Below are 9,788 nucleotides of genomic sequence, written 5' to 3' on the forward strand. Positions count from 1 at the left end.
ACTCGATCCGCAACGAGTACGGACACCGCGTCGTCTTGTTCTCGTCGTCCTAAGGTATTTTTCCCAATGCAGAAAAGATACGGCAATGCTAAATCATATATGTTCCGTTCGAATTAAAGCTGACTGTTTGACTCGTGCAACTGCAATAAAAAAATATTGTACAGGCAATAGAATCTGATACAAATTAAAGTCAAACAAACAGTCTCGATCTGGATAGCTGGCACCAAATAATCCAACCCTAACCAACTCCAGATATAACATACATCACCGTCCAGCGCAAAAATTTAGCTTGTTCGCTTGGATTTAACATGTATCAGCTTCTAACACTTCTACATTGTTTTGTCTCTAGATTATAGCTACAGTATTCAGAATAGCTGGTTTTAATCAAAGTCAACAACCCAACAACTCGAATGGTAGCATGCCGTAACGGAAGTCCTCATTTTTTGTACCTGCCGTGAGCCCGTGACCGTTGCTGACATTGGGATCTAAGCTAAGGAGTGATGAGCTGATTTGTCTGTCCAGTTTTCCAACCTTGCAGCGCTCTCCTGTATTACAGTGACACCATCTCCAACCACTCCTACAAAATTTTCTTCTGTCTATATTTTCTATTATATTTTACTATATCGTTCCAAAAGATATTTTCACCATATATAAGACATCATTGACTTTTTTAAAAAAAAAAATTGGTCACCCATCTTATTAAAAATAATAAGTAATTATTTATTTTGTTGTGATTTATTTTATCACTTAAGGTAGTTTGTGTTTAATTTAAAATTTTACATTTCTGAACGAAAGTAGTATAATTCAATTATTTATCATTTTTCATCAATTTTTTAAGTTTTAAAAAATCATAGAGTATTTATACTATCACAATACATATTGTTATTAGGTAACAATACTTAAAGAGGATTAATATTATAAAGAAATATGTAATTAAAATAAGGTGGAGATTAGAGGTCCCCATATATGGGTGGATCAGTGTCACACCCGGATTTTGGGACACCAAGACCCGGGCGCGAACATAATCACCAGGTGTGCTGGGACCAAGTCTCACACATATGATGAATCATGGCACATGATCGAATGTCACATCTTTACTATATAATAGAAGTTCTATACAAAATAAATAATTACATTATAAGGAGACAACGGTCCAGCAACCCAAAGTTGACTGGGAGACGACGGCCTAGACCTCTCACGAACACAACGCAGCATCCTCCATGCGCCTCATCATGTGGTACCTGTTCTTGACCTGTGGGGGGTGTGAGACAGCAAGAGTGAGCTCACATACGTTCATAGCTCAACAAGTTGTGGGGAATAATGTGCATGAACTTGCCAAAGGTGGGAGCTCACGTGAAGTGTAAGGCTTACCAAAGAGGATGGTTGAAGCTGAGCATTGCTTTTAAAGTTGGTCAAAATTTTATTAGTAATTACTAAGTATAAGTAAATACCAAACCCAATTAAGTAGTAGAACAAAAGTAATAACATCACCTGCGATGCAATGCATATGACAAATTGAATTTAGTTCCATAAATTAATCATGTGAGGGTCCGAGTTGCTCATGACCGTGAGCACGGCTAGTATACCAGTTTTACACTCTGCACAGGTTGCGCATCTTTACCCACAAGTCATGTTACCCATCTGCCAAGGATCGCGACTTCTCATACACCTCTACCGAGGAGGCGAGGTAGGGTAACACTACGAGGCCTTTACAAAGTTCCACTAGCTTCAGAAATCCCGCTACAGTTTATAGGAAGCTCTAATGCAGGGACCCCTCGCATGTCTGCCATCGCAGCAAAATCATCCCAAGGGCCTCCCTACACTGACCACTCCCCTACTGCCCTTGCCCCTTTCGGGTAAGGTAGACTTCCACTAGCTTTCCTAATTAATCAGCCAAGGGCGTCCCATTAAACCCTTGTGGTAGCACTGTTTTCCCGGGTGGTCGCTCCATGTTCCAATTAACATAATGATCTTATCATGAACAGTAATTATAAACAGATAATAAAAGTGTGATCATGAATAATGTATCTTCATACCCAAAACCACATAAAGCACTAGCAAGTACTACCCAAAAAGTTCAGTGATAAACAAGGTATAAAGATAGACAAACTAGGGTAACCTATTGGGTCCCATCAAAATTAACCTATGCAGATCATTATGATTAATTAGAACATGAGTGGGTAAAAAGAAGTGATCAAGGGCACAACTTGCCTGGGACTTGAAATTCCAGGTACGAACTTGCTCTTCAGGTTCTCGTTACCTCGCGCTAGTCGTAGCATTACAAACAAACAGTATATAGGCAAAATTAATATTACACCAAACATATATGCAAAATACATAATAATGATCTACATATTGAAATAAGATAACAGGAACATGAATTATTAATTTTGGAGTTATAGATTTTAAGTTATGGATTTCTAAAGATTTTATGTGCTTTGTACAAGATTAATTAAGATAACAATTTTAATGTGGCTTTTATGTCAAAACAGTGGAACTAAATGATAAACAATAATATTACAAAATTATAGAAACTGAAATGGGTTAATTAGGAGTTAGAATGAATTAAATATGAATTAAACAAGTTTATGAATTTATTTTTGTACTAAAAATCAATTTCCCTAATTATTTTTCTATTTTTTCTCTCTCTCTGGACTGCGCGCCAATTTCTGGAAAGTGCAGGGGCTAGCTCGCAAGTTTTCCTAGACTCAGTGAACACCTAGAGAGGACTGCGGGTTGAAAACTGGAAACCATGGGGTTTCATTTGTAAATCTGCTCGGCTGAAAAGATCTGGACACGCATGGGCCATCCGATCTCGATCCGATGGACCTGATATGACGACGAAGGGGTACGCGATCTGGATCGCTAGATCGGCGATCAAGGCTACAACATTTAAAGGTTAGGGAACGGCTTGGATTTCCCCCGCCAGAGATCGACGTCAGTGAGGAGCCCAGGCTGAAACGATGCATGGATCTAATCCTACGCGCCGAATTGAGATCGAACGACACAGAGGTCCCTGGCAACCCCGACAGCGGAGTACGACGATAGTGCCCTATCCATGGTGATTTCTCACCGGAGGAGCGCCGTCAGCGTGCACGATGGCCCATCCGACACCAAAAAGTGCGCAAAACGGAATTCATACTTTCGCGATTACAATGGGGGAAAACTTACCGGTAATCGCACGCGCAGGAGCTCTGCCCACGAAATCAGGCGGAATCACGGCGGCTCAGCGGCTCCGGTGAGCATTCAACATCGCCCTGATGGTCGAACCCTACCGTCGAGTCCACGAACGACCTCACCAACCACTCGCGATACATCCTGACCCAAGAGGAGATTCCCAGGCACAAGATCACCGATGTCGGATATGAGTTTCTCTACCTATGGCGGCGCACAGTGGTCACGAGGCGTGGCCCTTCCTTTATACGCATCGGGGAGGGCGATTTCAAGCTGAGGAGTCCGTGGCGGGCGGCGCGCGTCGTTGCAACAGATTCCCAAAGAAGCGGAGGCGGATTTGGTGCGTGGAGATCGACCCAGGTGCGCGAATTTGCCCGAGGAGTCGCGGTCACGCCGCAAGGTTCGCGGTTTGTTTGAAGGGGACGAAACTGACGGTCCGGGCCCACTGGCAAGTGACTGAAGAAGTGAAAGTCGCCTAAAGGGGGTGAATAGGGCGAAACTGAAATTTACAAAGTTAATCACAACTACAAGCCGGATTAGCGTTAGAAATATAATGTGAGTCCGAGAGAGGGCGTAAAAACAAATCGCAAGCGAATAAGGAAGTGAGACACAAGGATTTGTTTTACCGAGGTTCGGTTCTCTCAAACCTACTCCCCGTTGAGGTGGTCACAAAGACCGGGTCTCTTTCAACCCTTTCCCTCTCTCAAACGGTCCCTCGGACCGAGTGAGCTTCTCTTCTCAATCAAACGGGAACCAAACTTCCCCGCAAGGACCACCACACAATTGGTGTCTCTTGCCTTGATTACAATTGAGATGACCGCAAGAAAGAATGAGAAAAAGAAAGCAATCCAAGCGCAAGAGCTCAAATGAACACAACAATCACTCTCTCTAATCACTAAGGCTTTGAGTGGAATTTGGAGAGGATTTGATCTCTTTGGTGTGTCTAGAATTGAATGCTAGAGCTCTTGTAAGTAGTTGGAAGGTGGAAAACTTGGATGCCATGAATGTGGGGTGGTTGGGGTATTTATAGCCCCAACCACCACAAAGTGGTCGTTGGAAGGCTGCAGTCGCATGGCGTACCGGACAGTCCGGTGTGCCACCGGACACTGTCCGGTGTGCCAGCCACGTCACCTGGCAAAAGGGTTCCGACCGTTGGAGCTCTGTCTTGTGGGCTCGCCTGGCTGTCCGGTGGTGCACCGGACAGGCCCGTAGGCTGTCCGGTGTGCCACCCGCGCGTGCCCTGCTTCTCTGCGCGCGCAGGCGCGCATTTAATGCGTTGCAGTCGACAATTGCGCGCGAACTAGCCGTTGCTCCGCTGTCACACCGGTTAGTCCGGTGTGCACCGGACAATCCGGTGAATTTTAGCGGAGCGGATTCCCGAAGCTGGCGAGTTCAGAGTTGCTCTTCCTTGGAGCACCGGACACTGTCCGGTGGTGCACCAGACAGTCCGGTGAATTATATCGGAGCTCCTCTGAAAATTCCCGAAGGTGAAGAGTTGGGCGTCGAGTTCCCTGGTGCACCGGACACTGTCCGGTGGCACACCGGACAGTCTAGTGCGCCCGACCAGGGTGCCTTCGGTTGTCCCTTGCTCTCTTTGTTTGAACCCATTCTTGGTCTTTTTATTGGCTTATTATGAACCTTTGGCACCTGTAGAACTTATAGACTAGAGGAAACTAGTTAGTCCAATTATTTGTGTTGGGCAATTCAACCACCAAAATCAATTAGGAAATAGGTGCAAGCCTAATTCCCTTTCAATCTCCCCCTTTTTGGTGATTGATGCCAACACAAACCAAAGCAAATATAGAAGTGCATAATTGAACTAGTTTGCATAATGTAAGTGCAAAGGTTACTTAGAATTGAGCCAATAGAAAATTTCATAAGATATGCATGGATTGTTTCTTTATTTTTAACATTTTGGACCACGCTTGCACCACATGTTTTGTTTTTGCAAATTCCTTTTGTAAATCCTTTTCAAAGTCCTTTTGCAAATAGTCAAAGGTAAATGAATAAGATTTAGAGAAGCATTTTCAAGATTTGAAATTTTCTCCCCCTGTTCCAAATGTTTTTCCTTTGACTTAACAAAACTTCCCCCTTAATAAAATCTTCCTCTTAGTGTTCAAGAGGGTTTTAAGATATCAATTTTGAAAAATACTACTCTCTCCCCATTTTGAACACAATGAGATACCAATTTGAAAATCGTAAGTTTTAAAATTTGGTGGTGGTGCGGTCCTTTTGCTTTGGGGGGCTTAATACTCTCCCCCTTTGGCATGAATCGCCAAAAACGGATGTTTGAGTGAAATATAAGCCCTTTTATGAACTACTTTCTCCCCATTTGGCAAATAATATGAGTGGAGATTATACCAAAAGGCGGAGGGATGCTCGGAGCGACGGCGAAGGATGAGTGATGGAGTGGAGTGGAAGCCTTGTCTTCACCGAAGACTCCTTTTCCCTTTCAATCTATGACTTATCATGAAATGGACTTGAAAGAACACATTAGTCATAGCACATGAAAGAGATGATCAAAGGTATATTTAGCTCATGCCTAAGTTTGGTAAAGGTTTGTTCATCCAATGGCTTGGTAAAGATATCGGCTAGTTGATCTTTAGTGTTAATATATGCAATCTCGATATCCCCCTTTTGTTGGTGATCCCGTAGAAAATGATATCGAATGGCTATGTGTTTAGTGCGGCTATGCTCAACGGGATTATCCGCCATGCGGATTGCACTCTCATTATCACATAGAAGAGGAACTTTGGTTAATTTGTAACCATAGTCCCTAAGGGTTTGCCTCATCCAAAGTAGTTGCGCGCAACAATGGCCTACGGCAATGTACTCGGCTTCGGTGGTAGAAAGAGCTACGGAATTTTGCTTCATTGAAGCCCAAGACACCAAGGATCTTCCCAAGAACTGGCAAGTCCCCGATGTGCTTTTTCTATTAATTTTACACCCCGCCCAATCGGCATCGGAATAACCAATTAAATCAAATGTGGATCCCCGAGGGTACCAAAGCCCAAACTTAGGAGTATAAGCCAAATATCTCAAGATTCGTTTTACGGCCGTAAGGTGAGCTTCCTTAGGGTCGACTTGGAATCTTGCACACATGCATACGGAAAGCATAATGTCCGGTCGAGATGCACATAAATAGAGTAATGAACCAATCATCGACCGGTATACCTTTTGATCTACGGATTTACCTTCCTTGTCGAGGTCGAGATGCCCATTAGTTCCCATGGGTGTCTTGATGGGCTTGGCATCCTCCATCCCAAACTTGTTTAGAATGTCTTGAGTATACTTCGTTTGGCTAATGAAGGTGCCCTCTTGGAGTTGCTTCACTTGAAATCCTAAGAAATACTTCAACTCCCCCATCATTGACATCTCGAATTTCTGTGTCATGATCCTACTAAATTCTTCACATGTAGATTCGTTAGTAGACCCAAATATAATATCATCAACATAAATTTGGCATACAAACAAATCATTGTCAAGAGTTTTAGTGAATAGAGTAGGATCGGCCTTTCCGACTTTGAAGCCATTAGCAATAAGGAAATCTCTTAGGCATTCATACCATGCTCTTGGGGCTTGCTTGAGCCCATAAAGCGCCTTAGAGAGCCTATAGACATGGTTAGGGTACTCACTGTCTTCAAAGCCGGGAGGTTGCTCAACATAGACCTCTTCCTTGATTGGTCCATTGAGGAAGGCACTCTTCACGTCCATTTGGTAAAGCTTGAAGCCATGGTAAGTAGCATAGGCTAATAATATATGAATTGACTCAAGCCTAGCTACGGGTGCATAGGTTTCACCAAAATCCAAACCTTCGACTTGGGAGTATCCCTTGGCCACAAGTCAAGCTTTGTTCCTTGTCACCACACCATGCTAATCTTGCTTGTTGCGGAAGACCCATTTGGTTCCTACAACATTTTGATTAGGACGTGGAACTAAATGCCATACCTTGTTCCTAGTGAAGTTGTTGAGCTCCTCTTGCATTGCCACCACCCAATCTGAATCTTGAAGTGCTTCCTCTACCCTGTGTGGCTCAATAGAGGAAACAAAAGAGTAATGCTCACAAAAATGTGCAACACGAGATCTAGTGGTTACCCCCTTATGAATGTCGCCGAGGATGGTGTCGACGGGGTGATCTCGTTGGATTGCTTGGTGGACTCTTGGTTGTGGCGGTCTTGGTTCTTCATCCTCCTTGTCTTGATCATTTGCATCTCCCCCTTGATCATTGTCGTCATCTTAAGGCGGCTCATCTTCTTGATCTTCTTCTTCATCACCTTGAGCCTCATCCTCATCTTGAGTTGGTGGAGATGCTTGCATGGAGGAGGATGGTTGATCTTGTTCATTTGGAGGCTCTTCGGATTCCTTAGGACACACATCCCCAATGGACATGTTCCTTAGCGCGATGCACAGAGCCTCTTCTTCACCTATCTCATCAAGATCAACTTGCTCTACTTGAGAGCCGTTAGTTTCATCAAACACGACGTCACAAGAAACTTCAACTAGTCCTGAGGACTTGTTAAAGACTCTATATGCCCTTGTGTTTGAATCATATCCTAGTAAAAAGCCTTCTACTGTCTTAGGAGCAAATTTAGATTTTCTACCTCTTTTAACAAGAATAAAGCATTTGCTACCAAAGACTCTAAAATATGAAATGTTGGGCTTTTTACCGGTTAGGAGTTCGTATGATGTCTTCTTGAGGATTCGGTGTAGATACAACCGATTGATGGCGTAGCAGGCGGTGTTGACCGCCTCGGCCCAAAACCGATCCGGCGTCTTGTACTCATCAAGCATGGTTCTTGCCATGTCCAATAGAGTTCTATTCTTTCTCTCCACTACACCATTTTGTTGTGGCGTGTAGGGAGAGGAGAACTCATGCTTGATGCCCTCCTCCTCAAGGAAGCCTTCAATTTGAGAATTCTTGAACTCCGTTCTGTTGTCGCTTCTTATTTTCTTGATCCTTAAGCCGAACTCATTTTGAGCTCGTCTCAAGAATCCCTTTAAGGTCTCTTGGGTTTGAGATTTTTCCTGCAAAAAAGAATACCCAAGTGAAGCGAGAATAATCATCCACAATAACTAGACAGTACTTACTCCCGCCGATGCTTATGTAAGCGATCGGACCGAATAAATCCATGTGTAGGAGCTCCAGTGGCCTGTCAGTCGTCATGATGTTCTTATGCGGATGATGAACACCAACTTGCTTCCCTGCTTGGCATGCGCTACAAATCCTGTCTTTCTCAAAGTGAACATTTGTTAATCCTAAAATGTGCTCTCCCTTTAGAAGCTTATGAAGATTCTTCATTCCAACATGGGCTAGTCGGCGGTGCCAGAGCCAACCCATGTTAGTCTTAGCAATTAAGCAAGTGTCGAGTTCAGCTCTATCAAAATCTACCAAGTATAGCTGACCCTCTAACATTCCCTTAAATGTTATTGAATCATCACTTCTTCTAAAGACAGTGACACCTACATCAGTAAAAAGACAATTGTAGCCCATTTGACATAATTGAGATACGGAAAGCAAATTGTAATCTAATGAATCAACAAGAAAAACATTGGAAATGGAATGGTCAGGAGATATAGCTATTTTACCCAAACCTTTGACCAAACCTTGGTTTACATCCCCGAATGTGATAGCTCGTTGGGGATCTTGGTTTTTCTCGTAGGAGGAGAACATCTTCTTCTCCCCTGTCATGTGGTTTGTGCACCCGCTATCGATGATCCAACTTGAGCCCCCGGATGCATAAACCTATAAAACAAATTTAGTTCTTGACTTTAGGTACCTAAACGGTTTTGGGTCCTTTGGCATTAGACACAAGAACTTTGGGTACCCAAACACAAGTCTTGGAGCCCTTATGTTTGCCCCCAACAAACTTGGCAACTACCTTGCCGGATTTGTTAGTCAAAACATAAGATGCATCAAAAGTTTTAAATGAAATGTCATGATCATTTGATGCACTAGGAGTTTTCTTCTTAGGCAACTTAGCACGGGTTGGTTGCCTAGAGCTAGATGTCTCACCCTTATACATAAAAGCATGATTAGGGCCAGAGTGAGACTTCCTAGAGTGAATTCTCCTAATTTTGCTCTCAGGATAACCGGCAGGGTATAAAATGTAACCCTCGTTATCCTGAGGCATGGGAGCCTTGCCCTTAACAAAATTGGATAATTTCTTAGGAGGGGCATTAAGTTTGACATTGTCCCCCTTTTGGAAGCCAATGCCATCCTTGATGCCAGGGCGTCACCCACTATAGAGCATACTACGAGCAAATTTAAAATTTTCATTTTTCAAGTTCATGCTCGGCAATTTTAGCATCTAATATTGCTATATGATCATTTTGTTGTTTAATTAAAGTCATATGATCATGAATAGCATCAATATCGACATCTCTACATCTAGCACAAATAGACACATGCTCAACGGTAGATGTAGAGGGTTTGCAAGAATTAAGTTCAACAATCTTAGCACGCAAAATGTCATTGTTATCTCTAAGATTGGAAATGGAAGCATTGCAAACATCTAATTCTTTAGCCTTAGCAAGCAATTTTTCATTTTCAATCCTAAGGCTAGCAAGAGAATCATTCAATTCTTCAATCTTAGCAAGTAAATCAACATTATCAT

Source organism: Zea mays, chromosome 2, assembly GCF_902167145.1.
Source record: "Zea mays cultivar B73 chromosome 2, Zm-B73-REFERENCE-NAM-5.0, whole genome shotgun sequence".
Taxonomy (NCBI): domain Eukaryota; kingdom Viridiplantae; phylum Streptophyta; class Magnoliopsida; order Poales; family Poaceae; genus Zea; species Zea mays.